This window comes from Gavialis gangeticus, unplaced genomic scaffold, assembly GCF_001723915.1.
Source record: "Gavialis gangeticus isolate Ggan-Ray unplaced genomic scaffold, GavGan_comp1, whole genome shotgun sequence".
Taxonomy (NCBI): domain Eukaryota; kingdom Metazoa; phylum Chordata; order Crocodylia; family Gavialidae; genus Gavialis; species Gavialis gangeticus.
In genome coordinates this window covers 6,961,810-6,971,999 of record NW_017728973.1, presented here as the reverse complement: position 1 = coordinate 6,971,999, position 10,190 = coordinate 6,961,810, and the positions used below count along the sequence as shown (strand labels likewise).

General features: G+C 43.0%; 1 long non-coding RNA gene across 1 annotated transcript in view; it reads left to right on the top strand.

The window, feature by feature from the left end:
* LOC109290890 overlaps window positions 1–10,190 on the top strand; it is a 21,669-nt gene that overhangs the window by 1,022 nt on the left and 10,457 nt on the right. The window contains exon 2 of the long non-coding RNA XR_002095708.1: window positions 4,567–4,644. This is a non-coding gene — a long non-coding RNA (uncharacterized LOC109290890). The remainder of the gene's footprint in view (window positions 1–4,566; window positions 4,645–10,190) is intronic.

Genomic DNA, 10,190 nt, shown 5'->3' with positions numbered 1-10,190 from the left:
TTCACAGTTAGGGCGGCTAGGAGCTGGAACCAACTTCCAAGGGAAGTGGTGCTGGCCCCTACCCTGGGGGTCTTTAAGAAGAGGCTGGATGCCTACCTGGCTGGACTCATTTGAGTCCCGTTTCTCTTTTTGGGGTTTTTTTTGTTGTTGTTCTCCCGCCCTGGCGGGGGGTCGGGCTAGAAGATCTACTAGGTCCCTTCCGACCCTTAATCTATGAATCTATGAGTCACATGTATAAGCATCCCAGAGCACCTCTGCACTGAAAAAAATGGTGGCAGGGCACTTTGAAATAAAATACATTCAATGAACCTTAGTACAAAGCACCCTGCCACCATTTTTTTAAGTGTTGGGGATGCACAGGGACGCTGATACACTTGACGTGTGGACACTTTTAATTAGCATGGCTCACTAATTAAAGCACCTAATACTGCATCCCACATCACATGTAAAAATGCCTGAAGGTACTAAACTTAATGCACATTAACTAAATTATGTTAATGCATATGTAGATGCACCCACTGGGTGCCTCTGTACAGTCATGAATGCACCTTTGCTACTGGCATTAAGTTTAGTATCTCTAATATGACCTACTAGATAAAGGCATAGTAGCTGTGCTAATGTGCAGTAGCAAAGGTGAACTTTTTAGTGCATTAGTACAGTTTTTGACATGAGGCGCTAGTAGAACAGTCCACTGCACATTAAAGTGTCTTGTGTAGATGCACCCTCTGACTTCCAAATCAGGACTTGCTATCTACTTAGTTGAGTTCTGCTAGTGTGAATTTAAACAAATATATTTATACCAGTTTGATTCAGGATGGGCACTTTTCTCAGTTAAAAGAACCCCTCCTCCCCCCAATTTAGCTTTTGTCTCTTTGCAAATGTTTTACATTCATTTTTAAAAGTCAAATTAAAATAATTTTAAAAGTAGAATTATTCCAGTTTGCTTGAAACAATTTCCCCATGCAGGGCAGCAACTGAGTCCTAAACCTTGCTCAAGTTTGGGAATAGTTTTAGAATCTGTCCCCTGGTTTTGATCCAGTGGCACCCAGAGTTTCTTCTGGTGAGCATCATAAATACAGACTAAGCCATCACATCAGTTGTCCTAATTAATATTTTTAAATAAATAATACAAATGCCCCAGACACTTCTGATATAGAATCTTTACAACCTGCTTTATTTTAAGCTAATACTGGGATGCTGCTCATCAAGTCACAAAGGGCTGCAGACACAGATATTACCTTCATTTCTCTGCAAAAGAGTAACTGATAATTCTATCCCTCAGAGGATATGATAATGCACAGGGAGCTGGAAGCACAGAAAGGGAGCTGGAACAGAATAGCAAGGGGCTTAGAAATGTATTTCACCCTGTTCCCACAGAGACAGCTGTGAAGTGAATACATTCCTTTTGAAGGTCTTTCCATTTTATAGGAATTGTCAGGGAAACAATTATTGTAGGTATCAGGAGGACTGACTGTAGGCACAAGCAGATCCGGGGTGGTTGCAGCGGTGCTTTGATTTCCGCTCCACACAAACTTTAAAGCAAGCTGCCTGGAAGGGGCAGAGGCACTCCTAGTCAAGCAGCACTCAGGGAGTCAATTGACATCATGGATCATTATAATCCACCTGATTCCTTCTAATCTCTCCTCACTCCACAGGTGTTAACAACCCTCTCTCCTGTTTGCTTCCCAGCCTGGTTTGCTGTGTTTTTTAAGTTTTATATATAATCTAGCAAATCAGGTCACATCCCAATAAAGTTCTATTTGTTTTTGCTTTGGTCTTAAGCTGAATAATACAGCCCTAGATCCCTACCATATTAGCAAAGCTTCTCATTTCTCTTTATCTGGAGAGAATAGGTGTTGTGTTAGATGTGTTGATGCACCACAACATCTACACCCCACTTTACATAATCTTAGATCAGTCCATGGTTGTGGGCATGAGCGAAGGAGGTGGCTGGATTATTGTGGGACAGTGTGCCCTTCATGAAGTAGTTGGAATTCATAAGGCAAAATGGGAAAAGAGTGTGTTTCTGTCCTGCATAGGGGTAGGTGAGTGCAGAAAGCAGGAAGAGGCCAAACTGACACAGATGTGGGCCCCCAGCCCTAGATCTAAACACACATGAACTGTGAGGAGCTAATGGGCCTATTGAAGATGCAAGGGCTCCATGGCTGGGCACTTGAAAGGCAAGTAGAAAGCTTTCTTTTAAGAAATCAGAAATAGTATATCTAACAGTAAGAGCAAAGTGCTGGGAGATAAGACTCACGTGGGCCTAAAGGAGTTGTAGCCAATGATTTAGGTTTCTTTAAATAGAAGAAACCAGGAGCTCATGGGGTGGAATGAAAAGGATTCCAGCTTAATCTATCACTTTGAGCTGATAGAGATAGGGAGTAATGCAGCCTCAGTCCTAGTAGGAATTCCATTCTACCCTAGTGTCATCCTCTTATGACATACTATGGTCTGTGAGCCAATGATGATCCACGGAGAGCAGTTTTCAGCTTTCCTTGTTTCCAGCTGCTTCATTACTAAAAGACAAATGAAAAAGTGCTTTCTTTCCCTCCCTTTTCAGATAAGCAATTCTCCTTGTTGCTGCAGAGATATTATGTGATCATAAATGGGATGGGAGGTTTCCACGGGATAAGCTGTCTATTTAGATGTGGTCCCACACTACAGAAATGGCTGAGAATCCCTACATTACACTCTTAGTGCTATGAATGTATAGAAGATTGCCAGGCCCAGGGCTCTGTGATACAGGAACAAATGCTGAGCATTTGCTTGTAGAGTCAACACGATAGTCTAGCTCAGTCTAGCTCCATCCTCTTTCGAACCCCTCATCAGGTAGTTGAAGGCTGCTATTAAATCCCCTCTCAGTCTTCTCTTCTCTAGACTAAATAAGCCCAGTTCCCTCTGTCTTTTCTCATATCCCTCATATTCCTTATATCTTTCCTGTTCCCATTCATTGAATTCTATCATGTCCTTTCATGTCAATCGAATTCTGATCTCAATGGGATAATATTGTGGTCTTTAATAGCTTCTTTATGCTTAAAAATTCAAACAAACAAAGACATTTATAAAGTACAATGAGGCATGGGTAGATCTAGGATTTTGAAAAATGGAGTGCAGATGGTGTGGTGCATCATCAAATATAACACAACGCCTATTTTTCTAAACTTAAAGAGAAACTAGAAAGTTTACTAATATGCTTGGGACCCAGCACTATATTATTCAGTTTATGATCAAAGCAAAACCAAGTATAATTTATTGGAATGACCATCACTATGCTAGATTATAAATTAAGTTTAAAAAACACAACAAACTAGGCAAAAAATAGTCAAGTGATATTGTTGCATTCGTCCTGTAGTCATTAGAGTTACATTATGTCTCTTTCAGATTTGTAAACCAAAATCTAGTCTACTTGAACACCTTGACATTGCCTCCAATACTTCACTGTCAGTCATTTCTACACCTGAGTTAATATTGTCACAACTGAGTTAAGGTTTTTAGCTAGAGCTAAGAACAGACTGCAGGGCTGTGAAACAGAAGTGAAACATTACCAGGAATAGCTAACAGACAGCAAAACTACAGAAGAAAGGCTAGTTTGAATAGTGGAACATCATTCAAGACCATTAAAAAGGAGACATAGTTGTTAATATCCATGAAGTGAAATCATAAGTAATATGGTAGATTTTTATGTGCCATTAAGTTATTTGACTCCTTCAGTGTTGTCTGAATAGAAATGCCACTGTCCCTTCCTGGTTTTAAAGTTTGGGTGCAGCAGGAATCAAAGGAATCAATGTTAAGGCAATTATACCACTGCACCATCCCTAGATTCATTCCTGCAATGAGAGGGTATAAATCTCTTATGCCCTGAACATAATAAAATCATTTTAATGGTATTAAATACACGCAAAGAACATCACCCATGCTGAATGGAAGCACATTGTAGCATTTGATGCTTTCTCATCAGTTTTCCATGCCCCCAGTTAACATACTTTGAGTTGTTTCTGTTAGAAAAAGTGGATCAATCTAACTCGATTTCTTTAGCCAACCACCAGCAAATCTCTCCTATGAGTGAACTTAAAACTACTATCCCCAACCGTACTACCTTACGGTGGCATAAATTACTTTAAACTGCAGTTATAATAGCACAACTTAACTGAATTAAGAAAAAAACAGATTAAACTAAATTAATGTAGCCATGATTTAAACTTGTTTGAATGCACCTGTATTTGGAGCTTGCACTGGTGTAACTAAGGAGTAAAAGCCTCCACAAGGTCCATGGTACTGGAGAATCAGACCCATAGGATCTGATTTTCCTTTCATTTACCCAGGGTCTACACTGATGTAAATCTCAGCTTCTGTGAAGTTACTCTTGATTTCCATGAGTGTAACCAGGAGCAGAATTAGAGCCAGGAATACCTTCTACAGAAATGAACCATCACAAATTTTAATGGGATTTGCAGTCAGTTGCTAGCAAGAGGTACTGAATATCTCCTGCATGCTGAGGGAAATACTGGAATGGCCTTACCAGAATAAGAAATAATTGAGAACTTGCTCTGAATTCCATTGCAGGGGATGGCAAACTCCTTCAGACAGGACCCTGAGAAGGCAACATATGGGACAGATCATCATCTGGAGCATTTACAGGAGGTATATGGCAAATCAAAAGCAAACCCATTCCCAGCTGGTGATTTTCTTATTTGTATTCACTTGTTAATATTTGCCATTCAGCAATCCACCTTTGAGACTTTCTTGACCTTTCTCTTACTAACTAGAATGTCCTCTCTGTTAATCAATCCATGTGAATATGTTCAAATCAGAAATGACATGAGTTTCTATTGTTTTTCTCTTATTGGCTTTGTTACACACAAAGCCTGAACCACTTTGACAATTACAGGCAGAGTTAAAGTAGCATGAACATCCGTTTATTTTTATCAGTATAGCTGCTCACACACAGGAAGGGGAACAAACAATACTGGTCTAAGGCCCCTTTATATAAATATAACTGCATCTACTAAAGCTTCTTTGGCTAAGCAATTGTACCTCCAAAGTGATATAGTTACAACAATACAAAAACTATATGCAAACTAAGCCTAATTTTCAACCCCAAATCCTCTCATTGTTATTCCAAGCCCTCAGTTAACATACTTTGGGTTGTCTCTATTAGAAAATAAGGACAGATCTAACTAAAAGCATATAGGGCTGTGCAAAACAGCACCATTTCGTTTCGACTTCCGTTTCACTGTTTTGAAGGGTCAGTGTTTCATTTTGCTGTTTTGCTCGTTCGGTTCCGTTCCGTTTCATTGAAACTGTTTTGCTGTTTCAACATTGTTTCGACACGTTTTGACATCTTGCCCATAGGCTATAATGGGGAATCACAAAAATGCCTATAACTTTGTCATTTCTTGCCTGCTTCATATGAAAATTGCAGGGATGGTAGCCCCTTCAGAGGGCATGAAGCCTGCCAAGTTTCCAGGAGATAGGTGTGGGGGTTTTTGTGAAACTGCACCTCAAACTGTTCAAAGCAAAACTCGTATCACTTGCCAGCAGCAGCAGCCTGCTGTCATCCCACACACAGATCTGGGGGCCCGCTCCCCCCAGGAGAAGTCTGGCACAGCCCCACAGTCCTCCTGAGGGGAGCGAGTCCCTGGATCTGCCTGCGGGATGACAGCAGGCTGCCGGCTAGGGCCAGTGCCAGCACTGGGTTCTTCCCGGCGCTTGGTGCAGGCTGCGCTGGGCAGACTTGGGTGCTGGTGCTGGCCCCAGCCAGCAGGATCAGCATGCTGTCATCTGCATGCTCCACAGCCGGTGTGCGAAGATTTAAAAAAAAAAAAAAAAGCCCTGCACTCACTGGTTCTGGCAGCAGCCTCTGGGTACTTGTGGCAGAACCCCCCCAGGCAGCGGGGGGGCAGTGGGGATCACCCCCGCCCCTGCCTGGCACCCATGCGGCAGCTGCCTATGGTGTGGGTGCAGCATGGCTCAGCAGGCTGCTGTGTGCTGTCTGGGAGCTGGGGTGGATCCACCTGCCCCTGATCATTCCCCCAGCTCTTCTCGGGGGGGGCGAAGGTTCAGGGACCTGAGAACAATTCCCCAGTTCAATTCCCCAGCTCTCCAATCATTCCTGTAGTTCTTCCTGGGGGGTGTGGGCCCCCCAATCTGCACGCCAGGTTTCAGCAGGCTGCCACAGCAGCACTGCTGTTTTCCTGGCGCTTGGCATGGGCTGCGCCAAGTGGGTGCCGCTGGTCCCAGCCTGTAGCAGCAGCCTGCTGAAACCCTGCACACAGATCAGGGGCCCACGTCCCCTGGGAAGAGCTGGAGGAATCGAACCGGGAGCTAGATGTCAATATCAGAGCAGCAGTCCTTCCCTCCTCTTTTCCCTCCCTCTCCTTAGTTTCTGCTTAGCTGCAAACAGTCCTGGTCTCGACACGTTTTGAAACTTTCAAAGCATTTTGAGTGCCCTCATTTTGTTTCAAGTGCCCTCATTTCATTTCAAAGCTGTTTTGAAGTCTTTCATTTTGATTTCGCTGTTTTGAGCTCAAAACTCATCGAAACGAAACACCTGTCAAATTTTTATACAACCCAAATAGCCTTACCTGCGCAAATCTTTAATGTAGATGAATGTAAATTACCTTGAGCTGCATTATGATCAACTCAGTAAAACAATCAGTTTAATATAATTAAAAATGGATTAAACTAACCTATTTTAAACATCATTCAAATTGGTTTAAATGGGTAAACTTACATGTGCAATTAATTCAAAAGCAATACATTACAGAGCAGTTTGAGTCAGAGTAAACTACTCCTGGGTGCAGCATCTACACATTCACTTGGGACAACAGCAGTTTGAGCTGGGGAGGAACAGTTTATGCCAGGGCCAGGGGCACAGGGAGGTCAGCTCTGGGTGACAGTATCAGACAGTCGAGGGGCTGGTTGGGGCATGAGGATGATGAAAGTATGGAGCCATGTGGCTAGGCAGGAATGTGGCTCCCTGCTGGCTGAGCTGACCAGGTGCAATTTATAACTGCAATCAGCATATCTACACATGCATTTAATCATAATTAATTACCCTACTGTAAGCTAGTAAATTAATTTACTGCAGCCTAATAGCATTGCACATGTAGATGGTGATGCCTTACTTTGCAGCTAATTAGGTCTACTCCACAGTCAAGCACACATGTAGGTACAGCCAATGTGTCTATATTAGGGATTAGTGGCTTGACCCTGAGAAGCTTTGAGCTTTGTCAGCTCCTACTGAAGTTAATGGGAAATAGGACCTGAAAGTATTTGATGGTTCCTAGTATAAGATGGCAGGGCCTTGATCTTCAAAGGTATTTAAGTTACTGCCTCCTGGGTATATCTACACATGTATTAATGCACTGTAATTACTGCACATTAAGTTTAGTACCCATAATATTTACTGCATAAATGCACAATAGCCGATGCTAATGCACAGTAGCATCGGTGCACAGTTTTTCATGACGCTTAATGCGCAGTAGACCAATTCGTTTTTTAGAAAATGATGTTTAAATTAAGCTGGTTTAATCTCTTTTTTAATTATTTTACCAGATGAATCTGATTTTTTTTTACTGAGTTGATCATAATGATGAATTTGTGAAAGCCACAGGGAGAGAATGGAACAATGGAAAAAATATTCCAATCTTTTTGAGAGAGAGAGTTTGTTCCCCACCCAGGAAAAAAAACATTACATGTCTGCTTAATTTCTGGGTAAATGCTTAAAGATTTAAAAAGTACTTAATTAGGAAACCATAACCCCAACTAACCCAAAAGCAAACCTTACACAACACTCCAGCATTTAAGCAACCAGGGGAACTCAGTGCCTCAGGAAATCATAGAGCCAGAACCACAGAAGTAATGTAAAGGATCAGATGTTTATTATGGAGTGCTGGGGCTCTTTGTTTCATGCACAAATTAAACAACTTTGTTATGTATGAAAAATGAAGCATATCCTACCTCAGAATTACAGCACAAACTTTTTGAATAAAGACTGAAGTTTGTGAGAACTTGTGAAAAATCTTATTAGGAGTTAAGTTTAATAATTTAGGAGTTAAATTTATGGAAAAGCAAGTTCTTTTACAAATACGTTGTGCAGTACCAGACCTTTTCTTTGTCTTCAGTGATCATAATAATACAATAAAACAGGCTGTCCAAGCCTTCCAAGCAGTTAAAAATTACTGCAAGCCTATGAATTTGCTACATATGAAGGAAAACAAGTACAATCTAGGCCGGTGAATAAGCTGCAAAACTTATGATTATTTGCCTTTGTGTTTCAGGGCAAAAACTGATCAGCTACAGTCAGGCAACTTCTGTGTCTTTAAAAGTGGGTTAGTGACTTAAGAATAAATTTCACCTTTATTTGCAGAGCTAGGTCTCCATCACCAACAAGCCAAGCGCTAGACTATACTGGCTTGCTGGCATGCAGCAGTATGGAAATTCTTATGTTTTGTCTTGATAATGAATAGAAAAAATGGGAGCACAAATAGATAGCATTTCCCAGTCATGAAAGATTGGAGCCAGGACTTTGGGATTCATTGTTTTAATAGATTTTAAGTCACAGAGGATCACTATGGTTATCTAGCCTGATCTACACATCACAAGCCTGGGAATTCACCAATTCTTTTGTTAGGTACAGAACTTCTGGTTGAGGTTCTATTTTTGCCAGTCAAATTCTGTACCCCAAACTTGTAGCAGTGTAAGAGGGATTATACTGGCAAACCTTGTTCTTGTACGGGAAGACAAGCTCTAGGCACTGGAGGCTTTCCGCATATAGTTATAGCAATATACTCTACTACCAAAAGGCTCCTAGCATGGGCAGAACTCATACTGACACAACTGCACATTTGTTGACATAGTTTGTTCCAGCCCATGACACCTGCAAGTAAAATAAGTTAACCTAGCAAAACTTTGGTTGATATAACAGCATTTATACAAGGGACTGTTGCCAGCACAGATCTGTTGTTTACAAATCTCACCCTGACCAACAGAATTATGCTGGTAGCACAGAAGCTATTTCATTAAGCTATGTGTCCTATAGCTCAGGGGTGCTCAACCTCTGGCCCACAGCTCAGATCTCGCCTGCAGGGCCATGTCATCCAGCCCATGGGCCTCCCCAGGGGTCTGGAAATGTGGTGCTGGGGGAGCTGTGGCAACATTAATTGCCATAGTTTTGAGGGAGTCCCACAGACTGGATGACATGGTTCTACATGCCAGATGGCACCAACACTTGGGGTTGCTCCTTGGTTGTATTTGGCGAGCAGGTCTGAGCCAATGTGTAGGGTTGCACCATGGCTAGATCCAGTGCATAGGGTTGAGCTGGTGCATCGGATTGCATCCACAGACCAACACTGCATGCTGCCCCCCTGCTGGATCTGGTCCATGGATTAACCCAGCTTGTCAGCTCTGGCCTGTGGACCAGCCTTTCATCACTCATCTGGCCCATGGGACCAGATGTTTGAGTACTGCTTCTCTAGCTTGCTGTTCTTCCTGGTCCTATATAACTCCCTCTTATGGCTGCCCAGGGAGCGGGGGGGAGGTTGGATAATGCCAACCTGTGGCCTTTTGGACAGAGTATTGTACTGAGAACTCAGAGATACATAAACTTCTGTTTGTGGGGAGAGGGCGTAACCTGGATTCCTGCTTCCTAGGCAAAGTACCTTAATCCCCTAGGCTAGCGGTTCCCAAACTTGCACACCACCAATTTAAAATGACACAACCTTAAGCAGCACCAGCAAATATTTGTCATATAAAGTAATTCTAATAAATCTGGTAATGCTTACCACTGACAGGTTGTTTGTGTACCACTGGTGGTACCCGTACCACAGATTGGGCAATGCTGTCCTAGGCTATCAGGCTAAAACATAGGATGGCATCCTCCCCTTTTCCCCTAGGTGACGCGTAGCAGGAGTACAGGGGGGGGATGTGCCCTGCCCCCTGCCCTGAGATTGGCTGCCACCAAAGTTGCCACCGGCTTCTGCAGGTGGTTACCGCTTGCCACCCACCTACCCCCTCGCTGCTGACACTGCCGCCAGCGTCTGCGGGTGGTTCCCGCTTGCCACTCGCTACTCCTGACACCGCCACCAGCACCTGTAGATGCTCCCTGCTCATTGCTTGCCACTGCTGACACTGCTGCTGACAACTGTGAGCGGTCCCCACTCCCAGCTCACCACCCCCTCCCCCCC